Genomic DNA, 27,584 nt, shown 5'->3' on the forward strand with positions numbered 1-27,584 from the left:
GGAGTTCGGCCCAGGGCGCTGACGCCGGAATGCACGATAGGGGCCCAGATGCCATGGATCGTATCCCTTGATGCCAGGGACGTGGCATCCTGTGAATGCTTGTATGGTGAAAAATAAATGCAACGAAAAACCAAAATCAAAAAACTTGGGACAACAGTCCCCCCCCTCCCTCTCCCTACCCTCACACCCCACCCTATACTTCAGGAACAGAAGCATCTGTCGCCCTAACAATAACAACAATATAGGACCAAACTAGAACACTTGGGATCGAACAAGGTGTGGAGGACCCCTCCTCATGACAGGATGTCCATAATCAAGTCCAAGAAGAGAGTGAACAAGGCTAAGCTGTCCCATGCTTCCGGCCGTGGAGCCAGGCCCGGCGGGCAGAAGCGGACTCAGGCTGGGTTGCTGAGAAGTGTTGGGCTACGAGAAAGGTCAGTGTCCGGAAGGTTGGTCATGGAGGGGGTTGGTGAGGCCCCCCACGACCCAGGCGGCCAGAGGAGTCAGAGCATCGTATGGCCCGAAGGTCCTCCCGGGGCGGCCCGGTCACCTGGGAAGGATTCAACAGGGAGTCAGAGTGGGACCTCCGATGCCCACGGTGCCTACATGAGCGGTTGCGCTCGGGCCTGGGTTCTGGCAAGCCGCATTCTGATTGATTACCCTAGCCACACAGCAAGGCCCAATCAATCAGGTAGTGGCTTATCACCCAAGAGAGTATCCAGGTGTTTGCTGGAGAAGAAGTGTCCTCCTGCACAGCAGCAGTGTATGCGAGGGACCCGTGCGTGCAAGGACAAGGTATGCGGAGCAGAGGTTCCTGGGGCGGGTGGGTGGAAGTACAGGCAGTGGTTCATGTAGGCAGGTTCTTGGTCTTGGAGGGCCTTGTAGGCATGGGTCAGGAGCTTGAAATGGCATCTCTTCTGGCTCAGGAGTCAGTGGAGGCCTTTCATGTGCTAGGTGATGTGGGTTCTCTTGGGCAGGTTGATGATCAGTTTGGCGGCTACATTCTGAATCGTTTGGAGTCTTTGCATGAGATTGTTGGGGGTATCTGCATAGAGTGCATTGCCGCAGTCCAGTCGACTGGTGTTGAGGGCCTGGGTCACAGTCTTCCTAGTGCTGAATGGCAGCCATTTCATAATTTTTGGAGTGTGTGGAAGAAGGCTGAGAAGTCGGCGTTGATCTGACATTTAATGGAGAGTTTGCTGTCAAAGATGATGCCGCGGTTGCTGTGTGGTCATTTAGTGTGGGTCCAAATTCCGACGCCACCTGGAGTCATTCCAAAGGGCGGTGCTTTTGCCAAAGATCAGAACTTCAGTTTTGTCCGTGTTGAGCTTCAGGTAGTTGTCCTTCATCCAGGCTGAGACGTTCTACATACAGTTGTGGAAGTTAGTCTTCATCGATGTGGAATCGGTTGAGAGCCTGAGGACGAGCTGAATGTCGTCAACATAGGAGATGATATTGAAGTAGTGTGATCTGATGATGTCTGTGAGTGGTGACATGTAGATGTTGAAGAGGGTTGGGCTGAGGGATGAGCCTTGGGGGACACCGCACATGGTGTGCTTGGCTTACCATGTAAAGATAGGGAGGTGGATTCTCTGGGTGCATCCCGTGAGAAAGGATGCCATTCATCTGAACGCATTGTCTATGATACTGACCTGGCATTGGCAGTTGATGAGTGTGTGGAGATGGTGTTGAAGGCTGCGGAGAGGTCAAGGAGGATCATGGTGGCTGATTCTTCTCTGTTGAGGAGAGTGCAGATGTCATCTGTTGCGGCGATCAATGCTGTCTCTGTACTGTGGTTGGCTCTGAAACCTGATTGGGAAGGGTCCAGTAGGTTGTTTCTCTCCAGGTGTTCGGTGACTTGAAGGTTGATGGCCTTCTCCAGGACTTTGGCGGGGAATGGGAGCAGTGAGATGGAATGGTAGTTCTTGAGTTTGTTGGGATCTGCTGAGGGTTTCTTCTGGAAGAGTTTGACCTCCACGTGTTTCCAGGCATCTGAAAATGTGGCGGTGGTTATCGAGGCATTGAGGATGGTAGTGAGTTGGCGGCTGATCTCATCTTTTCCGAGGTTGAAATATCGGTGGAGGCAGGTGTCGGTGAGTGCTCTTGAGTGGATGGAGTTTATAAGAGTGGTTGTGTTTGGTGTGCTGAGTTGTTACCATGAGGTAAGCGAGTGGTCGGTGGTGGTGGTCAATGGGAAGCTGAGGAGGTTTGAGGGTTGGGTATTGAAGTTTTCGTAGTTGGTTGCTATCTTGTGGAAAAGGTTGGCGAGAGGGCACACAGCTCCTGTGAGGCTGGTATAGCGTGTTCAGTGGCTGAGGAGCAGGTGAACTCTCTGACAATGGGGAAGAGTTCCTTGTCTTGGTTGGTGCTTGATTTGATCCAGTGGGTCGCAGCTCCCTTTTTTACAGCTTTAATCTGGCAGTGGTAGTCATAGAGGGCTGAATTAAAATTGGCTTGGTTGGTGTGGTTCCTGCTGGTGCACCGTCTTCTTTCGAGTTGTTTGCACCTGCGTTTTGACGTGCTGAGTTCCGGGGTTTATCATCTGGCTTGTTTGGAGGGTCTGTGCGTTTTGGCTGGTTTGGTTGGAGCAACTTGATTGACAGCGCTGGTGATCCTGTTCTGTAGCGCCTGATCCAAATTGGTGGTGTCTTTGGGCTGTGGTGCTGAAGGCATTGGTCTATTGTTGCTGAGTGACCTTGGACCAGCTGCAGAAGGGGGCTCTGTGGCAGTTGGGGGCGGTGCTGGCAGGTCCGGCAATGGTGAAGTGTATGATGGAGTGGTCCGACCAGGTGAGTTCTGAGGTGTGGCTGTATCTTATTCTGTTGCTGGACGTGAAGATGGGGTCCAGCGTGTGTCCTGCTTTGTGCGTGGGGTCAGTAGCCAGCTGCTTGAGTCCGACGTTGTCCAATCTTTCCGGGAGGTCAGTGGAGTTAGTGTCACTGGGGTAATCCAGGTGGAAGTTGAGGTGTCCTAGGAAGATGTAGTTTTTGGATTTGATGGTGAGCGGGGTGATGAATACCGTGATGGCATAGCTGAAGCTGGTTTGTGGTCCTTGTGGTCTGTACACAAGGGTGCCTCTGATGGTAGTGTTGTCATCAGTGCGGAGCTGGAAGTTTGTGTTCCATGATCGGCGTAGTTTTGTTGTCGCCAATGGTACAGATGTCTGATTCCTTGTGTACGATGGTGATGCTGCCTTCATGTCTGTTGGTGTGGTCGCAATGTTGCATCTTGTAGCCAGTGGGTGTTGCCTTGGTGATGTCCGCAGGCGATGCAGGGGTAAGCCAGGTCTCTGTGATTAATGTCACGTCGGGGTGAAGGGTGGAGATGGCACCCCAGACTTCGCTGGTGTGTTTGCAGAGCAATCTGGCATTGATCAGGAGGCAGCTGCGCTGTTCCGAGGGGTCTCGGACTTCAGGGTTGTTGCGATGGTGTTTGATGCTGATGTGGAGGTGAATCAGCAACGGTCCCTCTTAGGAGCGAGGTGAGGTGAGGCAACATTTGCATCCAGGGCACAAAGGCCAGCCTCAGAATACCTCTGGGAGTACGGAGGACCAGGGTTCCTGGCACTGGGCAGGGTCCAGGTGCAGACGGGCTGAGACGGACTTGCCTTTGGCACGACTCTGGCGTGCCGTTGGCACAGCCGCGCACCAGCCTCCATAAGTAGTCCTGGAAGGTGGGAGGTGCTGGCAGTGAGGCTGGTGGGTTGCGAGCATGGAAGTGGCAGGAGCAGGTAGATCGGCTGGAAAAGGGCGCAGATACCAAGAGAAATTCAAATAACACAACAGGCCAAAAGTAAAATCCAAAATAAATACCAAGTACAGCAACAATTACAATTTTTAGCTGATCAGTACAGCAGATGAACTTAAACAGTTTGTGCAAGAAGACCAGTGAGTGATCTCCTGACTGCAGGAGCCGGCTGCAACTGGGCTGCAAGCAAGGCCGCAGTTGCACAGAGCTAGACAGCTGCAGCGGGGGGAGATGCACAAGACCAGGGGTCCAGGGCTATTCCATGAACTTCATAATATTTTTGGCACTGAAGCAGACAACTTCAGTTTGTATATCACATTAGAAGTGTTACAGTTACTGAACTTATTCAGGTACCATGTTCTACCATCAGCCAACTGTACACTCAGGTTTTCTTGTTAAATCACACACTGAACATCCCCCACAAGGATAATGCCCCGGCGGGATACCAGAGTCTTTAGTCTATTGGATGGGGCGTGTATGGACCAACCGATCTCGCAGGTTGGTTGCTCTTCTGAAAGCAAACCTGGGTGGCGGCATATCAGAGCAAAATAGGCCCGTCTCCCAATCGATTGTTGTCTGCATTAAACTCTGCTATGCTGTTGCCTAAACAGCAGCCCCCAGAAGGATTGAGGCTCACCACCAGAGCTGAGTCTGGTACCACTGCAAGTGCCTATCCTGGTATATGTCAGGTGGCTACATGGGTGTTGGTAAATACATTCAGAAATCGCTACTGCCTTGACAGTCAGGTCCATCTGGGGGCAATTTGTCTCCTTAACCCTGCAGAACATTTTGGCCTGAGCCAGTTGGGGAGGTACTGCTATAGTATCTATTTACAAGGTGAGAAATCTGCAGTTAGGTGTATCAGAAGGACAAGTTACTTAGGTAACAATCTTTCTGGTAGATACTCTATCTAACCACAGATTCCTCACCAACCCTCCCACATCCCTATTCTGTGAACTGGACTCTTTCCTATCTTAAAAGGTCTCAGTCTAGAGATCTGCACACTGGTCATGCCAGCCTGCCAAGATGTGCTCTGCTTCTAAGAGCGCGAACACCCTAAGAAAGCAACTGACATCAGCAGTCATGGGTGGCGCCTCTATGCTGTTTCACTTGTCCCTTCTGGAGCAGAACGATGTTGTCACGAAACCACATGATGTCACCTACCAACTTTCAGGAGCACTACTTGAAAAGTTTCTGTATCCAGTCTTACACCTGAGAAAAATTCACAAAGTGATAAATGTGTGCTTAGATAGAGTATCCACCAGAAAGAGCGTTACCGAAGATAAGTACCTTGTTCTTATTTTCCTCTGTGTAGCAAGCCATGCAAACTCCGTACCGGGCATCCTGGTAGGGCTACTTTTTCTCTATGTACTGTTACGTTTTGATGTCATTAAAGGACTTCTCTTTTATTAAAAGGAAAGACACTGGGCTTGATATTCCTTTATTGCAACTGTTGATTGACTGCTTGAGTCTCTACCCCCCACTTTACCTCCTTAAGACACCTTGGGTTGCTTGTCTCTGCTACTCTAACAATCAAATGCAATAGTGGTGTACTTGAGCGAGCTTGCAGCATCACAGTAGGACCACGGGTGTCCAGTGGTCCTACTGTTCAAGCTCAATTTCCCCTACTTGCACTGTGGGCCCCCAAATGGGGTCTGACGTTCATGTAATCCTTTATGGCAACATAACCTCATTGGTGGCATTGTCAACACAGTAGACTCTCGTCATAAAAATGACTCCTCAAAACTGAGCGTGGAGACTCTCGACATCTAGGGGATGAGTAATATCAAAAGGAACCAGCAGGTTAGGCATTAACAATGCTGAGATGCAAATAGCAACTCAGGAGGAAAAATGTCATACCAATTGGAGTCTAAAAGTCAATGGAATCTGGTGGAGCAATTCTGTAAAGCAATTCTGTATAGAAAAAGCCATGCTAGACTTCCGTGATTAATGATTTCTTTTAAGCATGCCATCATAAGGAGCGCTTTCCTCCACTGTGGAAAGGATTACATTTCCATGTCTATTTAAAATAAGAACTTTTATCTCTGAACACAACCTTTTCCAAGGTAAGACGAAAGGGAGGCATGTGGTTGTAAGTAATTTCAGCGCCAAAGGATGAGCTAGTAGTAGAATCACCCACAGGGTGTAGGGATCACACAAGACAGTGAGAGGAACAGGATATCTGGCGTTGCCAGGACTGTGGCTGCCGACAGAAGTAAGGAGATGAGAGGATCCTAGTTCTACATGGTGTTTCCTGATATTGCATGCTTGCAGGAACAACAACAAGGCTGATGGCAGCTGGATTCTGCATGGGAGAATGCAGCACACGCGGAGAAGGCAGGAGTTGGGAGGCTCATAAAATGCTGAAATGAGCTGGGCTCCCCGTCTAACCGTGCAGTAGTGAAGTGCTACGAGCGGGTAGGAGTTGTGGGATCTACAGGAGTGACAACAATACAAACGGAGAGAAGAGGGGTCTTAGGGAACTTTTTGAGACCAGGCGTGGATATATTCCCCAAAGTCAATGAATCCAAACAACAACAGTATCCACGGCTCTAAAGCTTAGTAAGGTGTACTAGAACACAACAAAACAATGTGTGGAGTGAACAGAACATTTGTCTGGGCATTCCTATTGGTCTCCTCCTAGCGCCACGCTCGAGACGCCAAGGGCTACAACACCTCACCTATGAAGGGGAGCTCACAGATGTTTTTTTTAAAAAGTAAATTGATCCACTAGATGTGAAGAGATATTATTAGGGGAGTTATGGACGCAGTGTGTGAACAGAATGAAAGTGAAATGTAAAATGACCCCTAGGGAGAAGTTTTATTTGATATCACTTGAAGGTCAGGTTAAAAACGGTGCAGTGACAGTTTTAACATAATAACTGTCTGTGTCAGAAGGAAGGTCACAGACCCAGAAGCATGTCACCTCGGTGAGTGATGGGAATCTGTCCTACAAATAGGAATGCCCAGACAAATGTTCTGGTCACTCCACACAACATTGTTTTGTTGTGTTCTAGTAAACCTTACTAAGCTTTAGACCCGTGGATACTGTTGTTGTTTGGATCTACAGGATTGAGTCTGCTACCCAGAGAATGCTCATCAACTCCCTTGCAAGTATGACACTTGGCTTAGTTCTGCGGGTTCAGATTGTTAACAGCTGCAGCCTGCAAGCTCTCCAGGTCCAGGCCTACCAAACCCACAACTGCTGATGACTTGACGTCATTTAGGCCAAAAAAAGCTGCTTGAAACCAGAACATATTGTCTTTCTTCACAGGATTCTGTGATTTTAAACAAACCTTGCAAAGCACCTAAAAGAGTGTGCCTTTGATGCAAGATTCCTTGGAGATTCCTAATTTCCAAACGTCATATTGCAGTAGCTCCTGTGCTACAAGATAGGAAAATAATTATGTCGCCACCTAAGTGATCGGCTTTTTCTTGGACACCAACCGCCAGCAGATTCTGTGATAGTCTTGATTGTCGCAGTAGCTAAGTGAAGATCGGCGTATCTTTCTTGCGTGTCCTTGTCCTGATGAACACTGTTAAAGAATAAACCTCATTGCAGATGTCTCTCCCTGACACTCACACAGCACTGCTTGAGTATCTGTTATTCTCAAATGTTTCGTTTCTCCATTGGGCTATTCTAGTTCACCGTTGTATTCTTTTACTCACCACTTTTGTTTCCTTATTCAGCTTCCTTAGAAAGAAGGTTCTCTGTCCTTCTTTTGTTGGACCCCAGTGAAATAACTCTAGAATGATAATTGACAGGCAGTTGATCATAGGATATTGAGAAAGCTAGATGCCGTCTTCTCCGTTTACAGGAGTTCTTCATGGTTTTCTACTGACAAGTGTCCTGTCCATATGGACATCCAGATTCACATTTCTTTTGGGCCACGTGAGACATATTAGTTTGGGCAAGTTTGAAACCCTAATCCAATTCTAAGCTTTAGGTAAAAGTTATGAATGGCAGGTTGTAGCAAATCATGTGATGAGAGCCTCTGAGACATAGCATGTGTGCTGGACAGGGATGAAGTTACAGTCTTGCCATAAAATGACAGCTTAAAATACTGTCTTGCCGTTTTGCTGTTTTGGGAAATATCCTGTATGGTGCCTGAAAGATGACGAGGGAACGAAATAAAGAACAAGGGGGCACTTTGCGATTTTTTTTCAATGAAAACTATGTTCAGATCAGGGGCTGAAAGTAAACCTAACCAAATCTAAAAAAATCCATTGAAGTAAAAAACAGAGGTGCTGCTCCTCCCTCTGCACTGCTGGAAAAGCCCCAGATCATCTCCAAAAACACGTGTTGGATGTGTTATTTTCTTCCTTTTCCTTTCACCCACTCTTACGAATAGAGTGCAAATAAACTGATATACACCTTTTTATAAACCAGTGCAGAATCGGAATTTCTTCCAGGAAAAATCAGATGAAACGAATCACGCACAATATATAGGCATCATCTTGGACTCCTCGCTGAACATGAAGCGCCAGATCAACGCCGTCTCATCATCCTGCTTCCACACGCAATCCCTGCTCGGAAAGATCAAGTGGATCCCCACAGAGTCCAGAAAGACAGTCACCAACGCACTCATCAGCAGCAGACTCGACTATGGCAACGCACGCTATGCTGGCATCATCCAGAACTCCTCAAGAAACTGCATAGCATCCAGAACGCCTACGCCAGACTCATTCTCAATATACCTCACTGCAGCCACATCACCAGCCACCTGAGAGACCTCCACTGGCTTCCAGTCAATAAAAGAATCCCCTTCAAGCTCCTTACCCGCCTACAAAGCCGTGCACAATGCGGGACCTGCATACCTCAGCCACTGCCTTGCATTCCACGCACCCACCAGAGACTTCTGCTCTGCCCAACTGGCCCTAGCCGCCATCCCACGTATCCGCAAGAACTCAGCAGGAGGAAGATCCTTCTCCTACCTTGCCGCAAAGACCTGGAACACCCTGCCTCTCCACCTAAGGCAATCACAGTCTCTGACCCAATTCAGGAAGGACCTCAGGACCTGGCTCTTCGACTGAACCACAGTGCCTGCAACAGATCAGCAGGTTGTGCCTCCCACCGCCCCCCCCCCCACCGCCTTGAGACCCTTACGGGTGAGTAGTCGCGCTTTGTAAGTCACTTGATTGATTGATTGACTAACATTGGCATATCTCCTACCTGAAAATATCAACACAATACACCAAAATACTTCAAATGCAGTACGGTAAGTAGTACAAAATACGGTGGTCTCCAGGACAAGACCAAACCATATATTAAGAAAGTGGAATGCGAATTGCAAAGGAGGACGGGACCTGGACCAGAATACCCAGAGGAGCGGAGGACACAAGGAACCACCCAACGTAAGTTTCCAGGAACCCCATGGAGGCTGTGTGCAGAGTGGAAACACAGCTGCATTCCCAATGGAAGTCAATGGATAGGTCGCGGTTGCAGTTTTGCAGACAAAGGACCCTTCCCAGATGACCCCAAAGAATTCCCTTGGAGGACAGATGGCTGCTGAGGCACCCCACCCGTGGATGCCCCGGAGAGCTGGTTACCTACACTAGGGAAGCCAGGTGCATAGAGTTGAAGAGACGTCAGAAACCTTCGTAAATTGCAATGGAAGACTTGGAGAAAAGTGCCTCTGGAAAAAAAGGTGAAGAAGTTGTTGGAATCCAAGGGTGGATTCTGGAAGTGAAGAACCTGCAAGCAGAGGGGACAAAGTCTATGCCACTCAGGATTGACCAGGAGGCACGGAAGAGCAATGTCCACTGACGTCGGACAGTTCAGAAGAGTTGTTGGTGACCTTGTCGCTGCAGCTTTGAGGACCAGGTGATGCTGAGGAAGACCGGGAGCTGTGCATGAGCTGTCCCATATCAGATGTCGGTGACTCGGTGGTCAGTGTCCGGCAGGAGCACCAACAAGCCTTGGAAGCCGCAACTTGCTTGAAGAATGAAGAAGAAGCAACGTTGGGACCAGCAAGGTCCAAGGGACTCACCAACAGCATGAGAGTCAGAGCAGGCCCTGAACAAGCAGGGGAACCCACTGAAACAGGAGTAGACCCACAGGAGGGCCCACAGGACAAAGCCACAGGAGTCACAAGAGGACCTCAAGCAGCTCACCAAGAATGAAGGCCCACAATGCAGAGGATGCGGTGAGGATGCTGTACTTGGCAGGAAGAAATGCTGGAGGCTGGAGCTTCTTGCAGCTCGAAGACCTCTGGAGTACAAAGCCAACAAGCCTTGGCAACGGCAAATCAACGCTGTGCACAGAGGTTCGGTCCCAGCGGTTCCGACGATGGATACTAGCCTCAAAATTGCAGAGAGGACAGGTCAGGCCGCGAGGTAGTTGCAGAATCACACCTGTGTTATTGAGCCTCAGGAAGTCCATAGGACGACAGGAGCCGAAGACCGGTCAGCTTCGTTGCAGTGCCTGTAGATGCAGGGGAGTGACTCTTTCGCTTCAAGGGAGATCACTTTGGATGTCCTTGATGCCCATAGTTCTGGTGAAGATCTTGGAAGAAGCACAGACACAGATGACTTTGTAGAACAGTGAGACCAGGAGCAGCAGGTGTCTTCCTTTGTGCAGTCTTGGTTCCAGGTGAAGTCCAGTAAAGGGTTGGCAGCAGCACTAGCTTACTGACTCACCATGAAAGGCTGTTACGGGTAGTACAGGGGGGTACCCCAAGGGAACCCCTCAGTACATGGGATCATAATTGCAACACTGGAATCAGTGTTGGGTATGATTCCAACATGTTTGATACTAAACATGACTAGGTTTGTAGGGGTACCCTGCTCATGCAGGGGGCACCCTCACATTTATCACCAGGCACCCTGCCCTCAGGACTGAAGACCCTGCCGTAGGGTGACTTATAGATTTTAAGTGTAGTTACCTCAGATATAAGGAAACTTATATCTGTTGTGAGAGGTGCAAGCACCAACTCACACAGGCTCCAATGGCAGGTTTGTAGTCGCATTTTAAGTGGACTCCATGGGTTACACAACACGTGCTGCAGCCCATGTGAGACCCCTGGTGCACCTATGTGCTGGGTACCTTAGCACCATATACTAGGGACTTACAAGGATACATCAGTAGCCAATTGTGGATGTACAAAAGTACTTCCCATGGTCAATTTAGGGAGAAAGCACAGTGACTGGGGTCCTGATTAGCAGGATCCCAATCGGACTAGGTCGAAAACACACTGACAGCAAGTAAAAAGTGGGGTAACCATGAAAGCAGATCATGCTTTCCTGCATGGCTCAATGACTCTTTCAGCAGTGGGGAGAGTCTTGGGTAGATCTGTTCACCTCCATCGAGAACATGCAATGTCAGCAGTTTTGCATGTTGGAGTTTCCAAGGTGGCTCTCGCTCGTCAACGCTTTTCATCTTGAGCTCAGGTCTACTTTCCGCCTTTCTGCCTATACCACTCCTGTCCAGAGTGCTCAAGAAGGTCAGGAGCGGCTGGGCACAAGTCATTCGCTTGGCTCCAGACTGGGCACAGAGAGTTTGGTATCCCAAGTTCTCCAAATGAGCATCGATCCTCCGATCAGGCTGCCCCTTTGGGAGCATCTTCTGTTGCAGCAGCACAAGAGGGTCCTCCACCCGAACCTGTCTACTCTCTGCCTTCATGCATGGAGATTGAGCGGCGGGCGACAGTTGACAGCATTTGACCTTCCTCCCGAAGTATGTGAAGTTATTGTGGCAGCCAGGCGTCCCTTCACTAAGTCGGTATACGCTTGCAGATGGCAAAAGTTTAGTAAATAGTGTTCAGAACTGTCTGTCTACCCTTTGTCTGCCTCTCTTTCAGACATTCTTCTATTCATCCACTCTTTTGCCTAGCAGGGTTCTGCTCTGGGTACTCTAAAGGGTTACCTTTCGGCCTTTCGTGCCTTTCTACGGTTGCCAGATCAATCATCACTTTTCAAATCACTTATTGTACATAATTTCCTGAAGGGGCTTACACATTTGTTTCCTCCTTCTCCTTTCATCATGCCCCAGTGTGACCTTAACTTTGTCCTCACTTATCTGATGTGTGCGCCTTTCAAGCCGTTGCACAATTGTCCCCTCAGGCTGCTCACCATCAAGACAGCCTTTTTAGTGGCAATATCTTCTGCCAGGAGGGTGAGCGAGTTGCATGCACTTTCTTCTCAGCCTCCTTACCTGACCGTCTTCCCAGACAAAGAAGTGCTTCGAACTAGGGCTCCTTTTCTGCCTAAAGTGGTGACACCCTTCCAACTAGGACAATCTGCCACCTTGCCCACCTTCTATGCTCCTCCGCATACTTCTAAAGAAGAAGAACATCTCCACCATCTAGATTCAAAAGGGAGCGTTATTGGTCAACCTCAGCCGAATTAAAGAGTTTCAGGTGGATGACCAACTATTTGTTGGGTACGTTGGAGCAAAGAAGGGATGTGCTGTGGAAAAGAGGACCATCTTCCCAGGGTTAATCCTATGTATTAAGATCTGTTACGCTCTGGCAAAGAGTCAGCCTCCTGAAGGCCTCATGGCTCATTCCTCCAGGGCTAAAGCTGGCATCAGAGTTCTCCAGCGTGGTGTCCTGGTCCTTGACATTTACCATGCAGCTACGTAGGCATCCCTGCACACTTTTTTCCACGCATTATTGCCTGGACAATCGGGTCCATAGGGAGGACCTCTTTGGCCACTTGGTTTTACAGGACATTCCGGTTTGAACTTTTCCACAGTCCCACTTCCAGGATAGTATTGCTTGGGTATCTGTTCACAGGTAAGGAATCTGACACTAGATGTTGAAATCAGATGGATAAGTTACTTTCCTTTGCTAACAGCTTATCTGGTAGAGACATGATCTAGCTGCAGATTACTTACCAAGCCTTCCACACTCACGCACTGCGGATCAGTTTTTAGTGTCAGGGCTATTCCTCTTCAGGGCCCTAGTTGTCTAAATACACAACTGTCAGTCACCTTTATGGCTCCACACTTCTGGTGTGGAAAGTAGGAAAAGTACTGATGTCAGCATGCTGAGGTGGCGCCTACATAGACGACACGGACCTCATAACAACAAACACGATGCCAGTGACGTCACACAGAGTCCATTGACGCCACCGACCAGAGCGCAGGGGTACTGCTCAACAAAAATCTCCCGGGTTCAGTCGGACGCCTGGGAAGTTCACAGGTAAGAAATCTACAGCTAGATCATGTCTCCTCTAGATAGGGCGTTACCGAAGGTCAGTAACTTGTTCAACTGACTCATCCAACCTCCATTGTATATAAGTGATTTTTTATATCCTAGCCACAGGTAGGAAGCTCAGAACTCTTTTACATGCTTGCCCAGTGGCACAGGCTGGGTTCCCAGAAACTTTCAACATGCTGCCACTGTACCTTGAAGGTGACTGGGTTTCGAACTTGTGTCATGCACCATAGGCTGGCAGTGATGACACCCACCAGATAAACAGGGCTTCTTCATTGCAAAGCCCACCAATACCATTTTCTAGTATTTCCTCTTTCACTGACCATAAAAGTGACCCCTGGGGTTCAGAATGTGCCGGAGTTATATGAAGGGAGAGTCAAATACCAATGCTCTTGATTGCTATATGTGGTATTTGGGTGTTGGTCATGACAGATGGAATAATTCTTCTAAAACAAGAGTTGATAAACCTCTGCAACCCATAATGGCATTCCCAAAAAGAGGATACGGGAGGTGCTATGAGGTAGAACCCGGTAAAGCGTAAACAATGGCTTTGTTGTGTGGCACGAACAGTGGGAATTTTTAGTCATACAAATAAGAAATTGGATCAGGTTGCTGTCTTGGTTGAGATAGCAACAGAGTCGTTTTAAGGCATGGGTAGAGTGGGCAAATACTCCAGGCCTCCACCTGGGAAAGTGAACCTCCTCTTTATTTGACCTTTGCCTATTCTGTTTCTTCCTAAACCCTTCTCCCTCTCTGCCTACCTCTACCCCTGTCTCTGTCTGTCTACACATTGTCATCTTAAGGATTTTTGGGGTCCTGGAGAAGACATATTTCAACTGTTTTGTGTGTGATTGTTTAGATTAACGTATCATTTAGTATTGTTTGGGATCATACTGGCTTGAATTAGCAGGAAATGGATAATACAATGCAAAATTGTCCCATACAGAGGCCCCCAAAACATGTTTTGCCCAAGGCCTCCAAAATGCTTACGATGACACTGGATGGCAATTGGACTCTGTCAGGTCCACTGTGTGGTTCCAAGGCTTTAGCACTGCTGATATTAGAGTGTGCAGAATATCTCATAGACTTATGATTCATTAAGCTACTGAAAGATTGCCAGAGCTGCCAGCATTTGAGTGCGGAGCACTGCTGTAAGTTATAGCAGTGCTGGTGGTAAGGTATTTAGAGAAACTAAATTTGTTGACCTAATGGAGCCACAGTGCCAACCTCTGGTGCCTGCGAAGCCTCTGCTGGCATCCAAGGCGCTAGCGTCCATACCCATGCTGAGTTGGGAGCTAATTGCTATGCGTAGTCCCAGAGATGAGGGCTCTTCGTCTTTAGATGGATTTTCACTGTGATATTGGTGACTGGGATTTACATGTTTCTGACTCAAGATGCTAGCATTCTGAAGTGAGAGAAAGCATGGTGAGGTTCTGATGAAGCAATTGCAACTTTGAGAGGCTTACAAGATGCATGCAAGTGCTTTGGACAACTGAGCAAATGGTGTACTTATTGAGGTTGTGTTGAGAGAGGTGCAGACCAAGACTACCCCCGGCGCCACATCTTAGTATTGAAAAAAACCTATGAACAAGTTTGCTAACAAAATGAAGAAGATCGAAGCAGGCATTCATACCAATTCTGAAACATCTCTTTTCTCTCCATCATACTGCGAGCTGTTAAACATCCTTCGCTTCATTCTGCACGGTGTGTACCACATAGAGTATGAAAAACACTAAATAAATGAAGAGACTTGTTCGATGACTACCATGAAAGACCATAGACACACATTGGCAGCTGGCAATAGTTGGGTGATCAATTCACCATTTGAATGGGACTTGGGATGTAAGTGCCAAAAGTGCACTATTGTTACTTTTCTGCTGAAAATAAAGACTGGAAACCCTAGAAAAGTTCCACTACATATCATGAGGATACTCATGAATCTCAAACCCTTCCTCCCACAAGCTGACTTCAAGCAAGTGGTCCAAGCACTTGTTTTGCCGAGTCTAGACTATGGCAGTGCTACGCTCTGTGTCCTCTCCAAATATACCTTGACCCCACTAAGGGCACCATTGAATGCAGCTGCCAGATTGGTTAAGGGTACCAAAAGAAATTCACACATTTCCCCAGTCTTAAAATCCCTAAATTGGTTGCCCTATGAAGCAAGAATACAGCTAAAGATAGCCTGCCTGTCTCACAAAGCCCTCAACTTCAAACCCCCCAGTTATCTAGTGCAAAAGATATAATTATCCGGAGGGAGTAGACCTTTCAGGAGTGCAAACTCTCTCCTCCTGAAACCACAGATCTTTCGCAAAAAGATAACGTGTCCCCGTGCTTTCTCCGTCTCTGCGCCGAAGATCTGGAACTCTCGCCCACCGCAAATACGCAGAATCTCCTCCAAGGTTGCTTTCAAATTGAAAGTAAAAAGATTCCTTATGAACAAGTTCTCACCTTAAAAGGATTTTGGATCGTCTGCTCTATTGCTTTGAACTTACACCTTTAAGCCCTGCGCTGGGGGCTATTCTTGTTTTTTATGAATCTTCTGCTCCCCTCCTAGCTTGCTATGTACCAGTTTATTATCTTATTCTTTGCTGACCCATTTTGTCTGTAACTTTTTTGTTTGGTATTTCTATTTCATAAGTGTTTTGTTTCGGTATTGCTATCTGATACCTGTACTGCAATTGTTACCTCCCCTTCCCTCCAATTTTAAAGCGCTCTGATATCCTTCGGGATCATGTTCATGCTACATAAAACTTTATAAATAAATACATTAATTAATTAATTTCCAAAGTACACATTCTAAGCAAGATAGTGGAAGGGAGACCAGTCCAGAACAAAAGGAAACAAACGCATCCTTCATGACAGGCAGTCAGGTTTTAGGCTGTTTACAGGGACTGGCTCACCTCTAGCTTACATTTGGGATGACCTGCCCCATCACTCAATCTGCAGCAAACGGTACCCCTGATCCCAAACGGATCTCCGCTGCTGACATTGTGGAACTTGATACACAGGTGGGACATCTAGAAAGATAGACGTGGATCACTGGAGTGATGCCTCAGCCATGCTGTTCCTTCCTTGCAGATTGGAGCCAACAAGCAAGAATCTGTACTATTTTCCTCCTTAATAAACATATCATCTACGGTATCTCTCAAGGCTCTTCACCATCACTTTTGTTTTTCAACATCTGCATGTGGCCCCTGGCTCAAGTAGCAACAACTTCAATTCCAAAAAAATGCAGGTGGCAGCCAGCCAGGTCTTAGAAGCAAAAATTAAAAGCGACGAAAGATTACCAGCTTTTTCAGACACACTTACTACTGGATGAAAGAAATCAATTTTCATCTGATTCAAAAACTGAAATACTGGAAATCACTGATGTTACCATGGATTCCATTTCTTTCCTATGGCCCAGGATGATGTGGACATCCACGTCATGAACTTACAAAGTACCAGTCCTTGGAGTCTGATTTAATTCCAAGCACTCATTCAATCACTGAGTCATATCCTGGAACAGAAACACTTATCATCACCTAAAGATGCTGAGAAGGCTTTTTCCTCTTCTCCACATGAAGCACTGTTTGACGGCCATGATTCTATCTCAGCTTAGTTACTCTATGATCATTTGTGCCAATCACCAAAGAAAGAAATACAGATGTTTTCGAACGTGCAGCACTACTTTACCCTAACCTTACTAACTAGAACTACATCACCCTGTATTTTAAGAGCGTTTTCAAAGCCCACAGCAGATTGGTCCTTGAATCCCTACAAATGTTTTCTCTTAATATATCTAAAGTCATAATTTCACATCTGGGAATGCAAACGTGATCTCCTAGCCCATATTCAACCCGAAGAGTTGTGGTGAAACCACATCCTAATTCAAGTCTCAGAACACTAGAATATTCTGAGTCCTCTCCTGACAAACTAGCCCAGTCTAGGAACCTTCAATAGAGATTTGTAGAGCAGCAGCCATTATCTGTCAATTAAAGGCTGGTTCCCTCTGTGAAAAGGGAATGTGCCCCAAGCCTCTCTTCTAGATACTCCACATATGTCTGCTATATAATGCTCCTAACATATAGACTTTTGCAGATATCTTTTTGCTCAAAGACCCAAGGTCCGCGAGGCAGCCCACAGGTTGGCGTGATAGTGCTTCGCTAGACACCTGAAGAAATATACATGATGAACGGGATGAAGCAATACAGTGAGTGGTGTCTGTCAGCACTGCATCATCAAAACATATTTCTTAATCCGTTGTAGATGTTGGGTCATTTGCATGATGTGCAGCAATTTCGTGTGCAGTAGATGCCAACTACTGCTTATATCGGTAGGTTTACTCCAGGTGTTCGGTGCAAAAAAATTAGATATGCCCTTAGATGAAAAGAACTTATTGAAGAGTACATATTAACTCTGATCAGATGAGAGTAATAGGTACAGAGGTTCAAATAACAATGGCTGTTCACATTCTGATGCACAACAAAAAATCTACTGGTTCTGCAGGCACAAACAAAGTTCTGACCTGGTCATATTTTTAGGTCGAGCCTGGGCAGCGCATGCGCTGCTCTGTGAGGCATGCTATATTGAGGTACAAACTTGAAGCTCCGTCCATTCTCTGCCCACATTTTTCTTTGGCTTCTGTCATTGTTCACAGTAAACTGTGGCTGTTTATTGGTCAAAAGGCTTAGTAGTCTCTCCTTAGTACCGCCTTGTCTCATTTTGTAACCTCCCATGGCGACACTCCTTGTTACGTGTGTTGTTGTCCGAGCACTATTTTCTCAAATAGCTTTGTCCTGCCTGCTGTTCCAGGCAGGACACGTTCTCTCATAACATCTTTTTTATTCTTATAGCACGCATTTGCAAGAGTTTAAGCTATTGACATTGTAAATGACAATGCCTTTTATTTATCTGTTTTAAAAACAACACATAAATAAAAGGCATTGTCATTGACAATGCAAATAGCTAAAACTCTCATAAATTCGATACCTATCGCATTGCAAATGCTTGTTTTTGTTTCTAGTCACTTTCAAATCTGTGACGACTAGGAAGTGGACACAAGCTATAACATAGTTGTAGTGCAAAAGAGAATGTAAAGGTAAATTGAGCAATTTCAAAGTTTGTATGTTTCTTTGAAAGGTTGATCATGATGACACGCTTTCCTTTTTTGTTGAATTTCAAAAAGCTGTATTGGCATATTAGGAGCTTAATAAAATGATATCAACTTACCATCATTGCACAGTAGTGAATGCGTACAGGTACACAAATGAAAATCAATGCAAAACAGAACAAAAGCAGGTGTCGAACGGGCATTAAATCAGTGGACACGACTAATGAATGATCGCCTCGCTGGCAAACCAGGGGTCGGTTAAACAGTTTGGAGAATATGCATTGGTCTCCTCAAAGGAATCAGCTGTTCTTCGTGTAGTCAGAGGATTTTCTTTTTCTTGATATATCTTAACAGTGGGAGTGATGTGATATTAACAGAACTTCTCATTTTCCAGACAGAATCATTGTCCGAGTTCGCTTTCTGAAGCCGTTAACCCCTGTGGCCTCCTGTAGGCCACTGCTACCTCCGAGAGGATGAGCATACATTTGTTTCAGAGGGGACCAAGGACTCGGTGACCCCAGTTGGGAGATTTTCCACATCTTCTGTGGGTGAGATTGCATTCAGTGTGGCTGACTCATAACGCCAAGCTGTTAAAGGGTCAGAGTTTGCTTCCTCAGAATGTCAAGTGTAGGCGCGGCGGGTGCATGGCTGGACAGGGTGGAGTACTCCTTGAAGGAACTGGCTGGGAGCTACTTTGGATCAGAAACCGTGGGACAACTCCTCTTCAGTTTTTTGGAGTTTTAAAATTTTTATTTTTTACCTCAAGTGGAAGGCAAGCCGATTCTGGTGTTTACAGATAATACTACTATTGTGCATTGTACAACTCGTGCAGTAAATGTACTCTTTGAAGAAATGCCCAAATGAATGATGTTCTGGCACTGAAGGATCTAAGCTTCAGGCCAAATTGGTCAGGGGTAAGCAGCGCTCGGGCGCACACTTCCAGGAACCTGCATTGCGTCTTCACACATAACCTGCAGATGTCTTCACGTGGAAGCAGTATTTATCATTAGAGTCCTGTTGTCCAGTAACACACTGATGGTCTCCTCTACTTCTAAATGAATAGGGGGCATATGGCTGTAAGATGCACAGAATATATTTTCACGGTGTTACAAGCCTGTGCTACTAGTGTCAATAAATTAGTGCTACAGAAAGCTGTGTTTGGTCTTACACTGTGACTTTTGTCAGTCTTGTAGGTGAACAAGTGTGTTTATTTCTGATGTTTCATCTCGAGAACATTGTTATCCCGTGTACCAAATGTGTATTTAATTTCACATGAAGGAAACGTTTCTCTGTATTTTTTAGCTCTAGATTGAATACAGACGCTCTTATTGACTACTAAGGGCATCATTACAAGTGCCTCAGATTTTCTAGTGGGGCGTTTGACTTACCAGTCCCATCTTGAATTACATGGTAAACACCACAGACCTGCAATGTTGCATCACTGAGTTTGTTTAAAACCGAATAGCAATCGTCTTGATATACAGGAAGTTTTCTCCCAGTTCTTGGGCACTGCTCTTCATTTTTCCCTTTCCAGTGTTGTATTCCGCTTTAGGTGTCCGTATATAGGTTTTCCTGAAACGTCCTTATAGAGGCACAATTCGCATTGCCCTTATATAGGCATAAGATCCCAGTCCTTATTTAGGCATTAGCTATGCAATCCAAACACAGGCATGGTCACCAACACCCGTCCACCCCAACGTCACAACGAGTTCTTAGAAACCAGACACTTAAGCTCTTGGGAGTTCCCCTAGCACAGGATTATTGATTTCTCCAATAACTCATGTATTATGGATGAAACGCTATTCCTTAAGGGTTCATTCCTGACGTCTTCCTCTGCCCAACTTTACGTCAATGCTAACATTCCAAGGCACCTACCAGGTATAAATATACCTTCCTTTGCCCAAGCAAATAGGAGGAGACCTCGACTTTAGAGGAGCCTGTGTCCTGGCCTGATGAACTGACAAGGGATGTATGACGTTACAACGCATACATTTACATCGCGGTACATTACACCGCGGTTTTGAAAACGCAAGTCGTTACAACGACTTGCGTTGGAGGGCGCTGGACTTAGGAGTAGTATAATTTACTATTCCAACTCCAGTCTACGTACAGTAGGGAAGGTGTTGGATAGTAAATTATACTATTCCTTGTCCTAGAGCGCCATCTAGCGCAAGTCGTTGTAACGACTTGCGTTGTAAAAACCGCGATGTAATCCCCGCGTTGTAAACGATGTTTCCCCTGACAAGAGACGCTGTCATCCCTGCTCACAGAGAATCCAGCTTCCAGTGTTCTGACTCCCTTCGCGGGGTGTTAGAGTTCGAGACCCGGAAAGAGATTCCCACCTCTCTCATTCTCAAGGTATGGAGCTGACTAGAACCTAGAGGGTCTCTTGGCATACCATACTATAGCCTACCATACTAGGGAATACATCATCTACTTCTTACCTTGTACTACACTTAGGTTAGGCACACTGGGGTAGAACTAGTTAGAGAAGCATCTTATGAGTACTCACATTTTTAGCTTATATTATTTATGTATATGAATGTATGTGTCATAGTTAAAAGATAATGCTAGCGCAGTATTATTTCTTTCAACTGCTTATGCTGTACATAATATATCTCGCATACTGTCTTACGATTGTAACAGCTCATATCTCTTACACGAGAAACAAGACTGTTCGATAAATCCTTTTATTGACACGCCTGTCTATTCTTTCTGTGTAACTCTCAAGAAACAAAGCATGCACAATTAGCTGAGTGAAACTGTTATCTGTTGTTTCCACAATTCTGAGAGTGCTCTGATTCTAAAGGAAAACAAAGTTGTCATGTTTATGCGGTTGCCAGAAACTACTCCCTTCTTGTTTACAAGGAGTTTCTAGTGGTCTCTGAGTTAGCTGGCACAAAGTAATTAAGTTTAATATACTCGATAGGGGCATACTGACCTCAGTCCTATGCCAAATCTATAGGGTATATTATTCCAATGCGCAGAGCCTATTAGGGAAATAGGAACTACACTACATGGTGCCCAACATTTGGTAAGCCACTAATTTAACGCTAGTAACTCAGTCGTGCTTTTCTCAGAGACCCCTACTCACATACTCCATAAGACATCTGGAGTGGGTAGGGTTAAGTTACCGCCAAAGATGAATAGGACAAAAATCCTATATATTAGCTGTTTGGTTAGTTTAACGTTGAAGGACACAGTGTTCCAAAATATTGTGCACCTTATCTTCGTTTCCTTGAAACTTGTTCTACATTTTTCAAAAACGATGTCCCTTAACGGGTATACTAACACCGAGAACGGTGTAGCTGCGGCTGACCCAGTCATAACAGCTTTTAATTTTACAGGTTTAAATGAAACCGATGAGGGTGTTATAAACATCCCTCCAAACATAAGGAGAGCCATCACTCTTAAACTTATAAAACACGGCCTAACACCAAGAGGTGATAGAGGCACACAAATCCTTTCAGACAGAGGTATTCTATTCGGGGAACAACCTTTACAACGCAACTTTTACAACGCACTACCTTTACAACGCATTTTTTACAACGCATAATCCATTACAACGCATGACATTACAACGCATGACACTACAACGCATCTTTAAAAACTACCTTTACAACGCATTCCATTACAACGCATACTACCATTACAACGCATACCATTACAACGCATAATATTACACTAAACTATCCAACACTTACCCTACTGTTGCACCCCTTGGAGTTAGAATAGTAATTTTTACCCCTATACTATCCAACACTTACCCTACTGTTGCACCCCCTGGAGTTAGAATAGTAATTTTTACCCCTATACTATCCAACACTTACCCTACTGTTGCACCCCCTGGAGTTAGAATAGTAATTTTTACCCCTATACTATCCAACACTTACCCTACTGTTGCACCCCCTGGAGTTAGAATAGTAATTTTTACCCCTATACTATCCAACACTTACCCCACTGTTGCACCCCCTGGAGTTAGAATAGTAATTTTTACCCCTATACTATCCAACACTTACCCTACTGTTGCACCCCCTGGAGTTAGAATAGTAATTTTTACCCCTATACTATCCAACACTTACCCTACTGTAGCACCCCCTGGAGTTAGAATAGTAATTTTTACCCCTATACTATCCAACACTTACCCTACTGTTGCACCCCCTGGAGTTAGAATAGTAATTTTTACCCCTATACTATCCAACACTTACCCTACTGTTGCACCCCCTGGAGTTAGAATAGTAATTTTTATCCCTATACTATCCAACACTTACCCTACTGTTGCACCCCCTGGAGTTAGAATAGTAATTTTTACCCCTATACTATCCAACACTTACCCTACTGTTGCACCCCCTGGAGTTAGAATAGTAATTTTTACCCCTATACTATCCAACACTTACCCTACTGTTGCACCCCCTGGAGTTAGAATAGTAATTTTTACCCCTATACTATCCAACACTTACCCTAATGTTGCACCCCCTGGAGTTAGAATAGTAATTTTTACCCCTATACTATCCAACACTTACCCCACTGTTGCACCCCCTGGAGTTAGAATAGTAATTTTTACCCCTATACTATCCAACACTTACCCTACTGTTGCACCCCCTGGAGTTAGAATAGTAATTTTTACCCCTATACTATCCAACACTTACCCTACTGTTGCACCCCCTGGAGTTAGAATAGTAATTTTTACCCCTATACTATCCAACACTTACCCTACTGTTGCACCCCCTGGAGTTAGAATAGTAATTTTTACCCCTATACTATCCAACACTTACCCTACTGTTGCACCCCCTGGAGTTAGAATAGTAATTTTTACCCCTATACTATCCAACACTTACCCTACTGTTGCACCCCCTGGAGTTAGAAAAGTAACTTTTACCCCTATACTATCTAATACTTACCTTAAATGCAATTTAATATTATGCGTTGTAATGGTATGCGTTGTAAAGGTATTATGCGTTGTAATGGAAATGCGTTGTAAAGGTAGTTTTTAAAAATGCGTTGTAGTGTCATGCGTTGTAATGTCATGTGTTGTAATGGATTATGCGTTGTAGAAAATGCGTTGTAAGTGCATGCGTTGTAAAAGTGTGCGTTGTAACGTCATACATCCATTCTATTCATGGATTGTATTCTCAGAATCAAATCCGGTAACAAAAGTATTTCACTTCTTTAAACAAGATGAACCACCTGAGGAATATATTCCTTTCGAGGATATTGAAATTCCACTCACATACCAGGATCATAATCTCTGGTTTAAAGGTGCCCTAAAACATCACAGAAACATTACCAGGCTCGGTCCACTAGGTAGACCAGGAGCAACATGGTCGATTCTAGCCCGCTACACACCTCATCCTGACATCGAGGAGATGTCAGGCGAGGAATTACTGACTCAACTACAAGAGTTAAACAAATTTTACAGACAATTAATCCAATATATCATGCAGACTTTCACAGTCCAACCACCAATGACCATTCCAAATCAAACCCCTCAACAGGGGTATACACAAAAATTATTTCACAGAATCTACACGCAGTCATGGGTAAAATGCCCACAAAACGTGAACAAATTCCATTCTGGATAGCTAAAAAAATTACTCGAATCGAAGCAGTATTTCCAAATACTAGCCCTTATGAGAAACACAGAATCCTAACAATCTGTTTATCAATGGGGATCACACCACAACTGGAAGACTGCACCACTTGGGGCACAGTCTTTGCTGCCATCTATACTAAAACACATGGTGTTCCGTCAATTGCAGTAATACCAGATGTCCTGAAACACATTCAAAATGAATACGGGGCAGAGCCTGCTCTGAATTTAGGTATGAAATTACTGCAAACTTCGACCAGGTCTCAACAATAATATTATCTAACATTAAAGGGGAGGCAGCATCAGTGGCGATCTGCCAACGCTTTAGGGAATTTGATGTAACAGAACATCAACATGAACTACCCAGAATAATAGAAAAATCTTATGCAGAATTAGGCAGAGACAGTTTGGGTGGAAAACCTTTGAAGCCAAAACTGTCTGAAGGTCCTGAGAAGGACTCTATTAAACAAAACCCTACATCTTCTAAAAAGGAGTAGGAAACTAATAAACATAATTCAAAACAGAAACGTTCTCAATCCCGAGGTAGATCTCCTCAAAAGGAGCCCTCTGAAAGGAGGTATAACCTCAAGAATAGGAATAATTTAAGAAAACCTGACAGGTATCAGAATACTGATACATTTTCCTCTCGTACCTTTCAGATATCGTCACAAACATCAGAAAGAAGAGGACGGTCAGATCACAAAGAAGAACGCGTGAAGTCCAAAGACGATCAACACGTTCAGAAAAATAAATCAAAACCTCAATTCACCAAAAAGAAGGTAGCAGGTCTGAAGATCAGACATGCCGAGAATACTGAGAACACTGCTCAAGAACGAAGAATGGGATCAGACAATGCTGGACAGTGCAGCAGAAGTAACAATAGCTCGCCAGAACCTGAAGGAACGTCTGGAGATAGTGGGCTTGAATGAGTACATCATAGTAGAGACTGTAGACACCAGGATCTGAAAGAAACACGTTAGTTAGATTCCTTACCTTAGAATATCCCCAGGCGTCAGGCTGGATCCGGAAAGATTTTTTTCGTCAGCAGTACCCTTGTGCGTCAGTAGGCATCGTCTGCGACTCCGCGTCCATCGTTGGCGTCGTGATCGCCGGGATGATGTAGTCGAAGTACTTAGACGCCGCCCTCGCGCGCTGATGTCAGTTCTTCTTTTTTCCGCGCCAGTTAGCGCAGATCCGGGAAGAGCATACCCTTAGTCACTTTTTGACTAACTTTTTGGACATTTTTGTCTCCCTTTTTGAGTCGACTTCGACTCCTGGTGCCAGTAGAGATGCCCGGGTTCAAGCCGTGTGACGTCTGTCACCGACTGATGTCGATTACCGACCCCTACCATCGGTGTCTCTACTGCTTTGGGGCCGACCATGATGATAAGTCGTGCCCCGACTGCCGGGCCTTGATCTTGAAGGCTAGGCGGGAGCGGTCCCGCAAGCTCCTCGAGATCCGGCAGTCGGCTCCGCGCCGCTCGAGGTCCCGGTCGAGGAGGAGGTCGAGGGACCGGTCGCGGAGCCGAAGTCATCACCGCTCGTTGGGTTCGAAGTCCTCGCATTCAGGTAAGTCGAGGCACAGTAAGAAGAAGTCGAAGACGCAACACCGCTCTTCTGACTCCCCTCGCCGGTCGCGTCCGGCCCCATACCCTCTGGTCCCTGGGCGTCACGCGACTCAGGGCGAGATTCGGGACTTCCTTGTGGCCATGAGGAGTCACGTTCCGCCGTCGAGGCCTACAGGCGCACCTCCGGGCCCCGCAGTTCTGACTGGGGGGCCTAGCGAGCCTGCGGCTTCAGCCCCGGCGCCGTCCTCAACATCAGTCCCGACGCCGCAGGTCCCCGTGCGATCCAGGCCTGGATCCCAGTCGACGGCGGTTGACCTTACGACCCCTCTGCCCAGTGCCGACCCCCATGGTGCCGCCCCCGGCACCGTCTTCGGACGACGCCGTCCCTAATTTCAGCCCTGGTCCGGGTCCGACATCGGAACGGCACCGCCCGGTTCCATCTCCGGCGCCGATGGATGAGCATTTCATCTATAACCCAGCTCCATCCTTTCTGCCTGTATACCAGGAGACGGATGAAGGGGAGGACTGGGAGGGGTCTGAGGACCCTCTGGCACAGCAGTGCCAGTTAAGTCAGGACTGGGCAGACGAGCTGGGGGATGCCAGTGGTCTTGACACTTCGCCTGACACTGGCTTCATCTCTCCTCCTTCCGTGGCTACGGAGGAGGGTGCGACTTATTCTGTGGTGCTGCGCAGGGCTGCCGAGGCTCTTCACCTGGAGCTCCCTGCAGCGGCCGGGAGGACTAACCTCCTCACTGAGGTGCTTCAACCGCCGGTAAGCTCTTCGGAGCCTCTACAGCAGTTCAATGAGGCCCTCACCAACGTTCTGATGGGCACTTGGTCCAAGCCCTCCACAGTCTCGCCTGTGGATCGGAACGTGGCCCAGCGCCTCTGCCCTGCTCCGGGCGACCCCAGCTTTCTGTCGGTACACCCCACCCCTAAGAGTCTGGTTATCCAGGCCTCTACATCCCAGACCGCCTTCCCGTCCGCTCCTCCGGACCGGGAATCCAAAAGGTTGGAGCAGTTTGGGAAGAAACTGTTTTCCTCCCTCAGTTTGGGGTTGCGGTCTATTAATACCGCGTGCCTTTTGGACCGTTATACCCACTCCTTGTGGGATACGGTGGCAGGCGTGCTGCCCCAGTGTCCGGAGGAGGACAGGACACGGCTCGCCCAGGCGCTTGCTGAGGGGTGGGATGCAGCACGGTACTCCATTCGATATGGACTTAACACCACGGGCTCGCTGAGTAGAGCGATTGCGACGACTATGGTAATTCGTTGTCACGCCTGGCTGAGGTCCACAAATTTTTCAGGGGATGTCCAGAGTGCCCTCATGGACATGCCCTTCGATGGCCGTTGCTTTTTGGGCGACAAAGCGGATAGTGCGCTGGAGCGCTTTAAGGAATCCAGGGCTAGGGCCAAGTCCTTGGGCCTCTCTGCCCTGCGCCCGCAAACTTCCACTTTTTGCCCCTTTGGTGGCCAAGGGTGGGGCGCCCCCGCACGTTCGTCCAGCCACAGGCTGCAGAACCAGCCTCAACGCGGTTGCGGATGTGGATCCCGCCGTGGCGGAGCAGGGGGACAAAGAGCCGGTCAGTCCACATCTGCTCCCGCAGCATCTGCCTCAAAGCCTTCCTAGTCCGAGCTTTCAGGCCCATTCCACGCCAGTGGGTGGCAGAGTTTACCATCATCTGCTCCACTGGCGTACCATCATGTCGGACAGGTGGGTGCTGCAAATCTCCCTCTTCAAGGCGACCCCTCCAGGCATGCCACCGCTGTGAGAAGTTGGCCTGATGTATGATGTCACTAGTTCTAGTGTACACCGTATATCAGTCCAAACAACCCTTATGGTGATTGGTTGTAAAGTCAACCTTATAGACCAGCTATCCCAGTGGTAGCATGGACAAGAGCAGTCTTAGGCTAAACTCTGAATGGCATGTGAAGCCAGCTGTTATACCATATGTAACCCCTTGAATACCAAATGAAAGGACACTACAACAGATATATATATAAAATAAAGTGTATTTTTTCTAGTCAAACCCTCAGCACTCTTTATGAGATTCGAGGTAAGTACAACACAGTCTTATTTATGCATACATTAAGTCACACATGTAAGTAATACAGTTAGGCCCTAGGGGCCAAGCAAACCATATACTAAGTAAGTGGTATAAGGACCACTGTCACGGAAATAGGATAGGCCTAGGCCTAGGGAATCGCTGGGGCTACACTATACTACCCAAGGTTAGGAAGTGGGAGGCCCATGGGATTCAGGTGCAGAGTGGAAACACTCACGCGTAATGCGTATAGTCGATAGAAATAGTACAGTTCAGAATTAAGCAGTTTTAGGACACTTCTGTTATGGCTAGAAAGTCGAGACTCGGAAACTAGACCCTAGGATAGTCAATACCCTTGTGAGCACCGGAGTACCCAAGTTACCT

This window comes from Triturus cristatus, chromosome 4_1 (assembly GCF_964204655.1).
Source record: "Triturus cristatus chromosome 4_1, aTriCri1.1, whole genome shotgun sequence".
Taxonomy (NCBI): domain Eukaryota; kingdom Metazoa; phylum Chordata; class Amphibia; order Caudata; family Salamandridae; genus Triturus; species Triturus cristatus.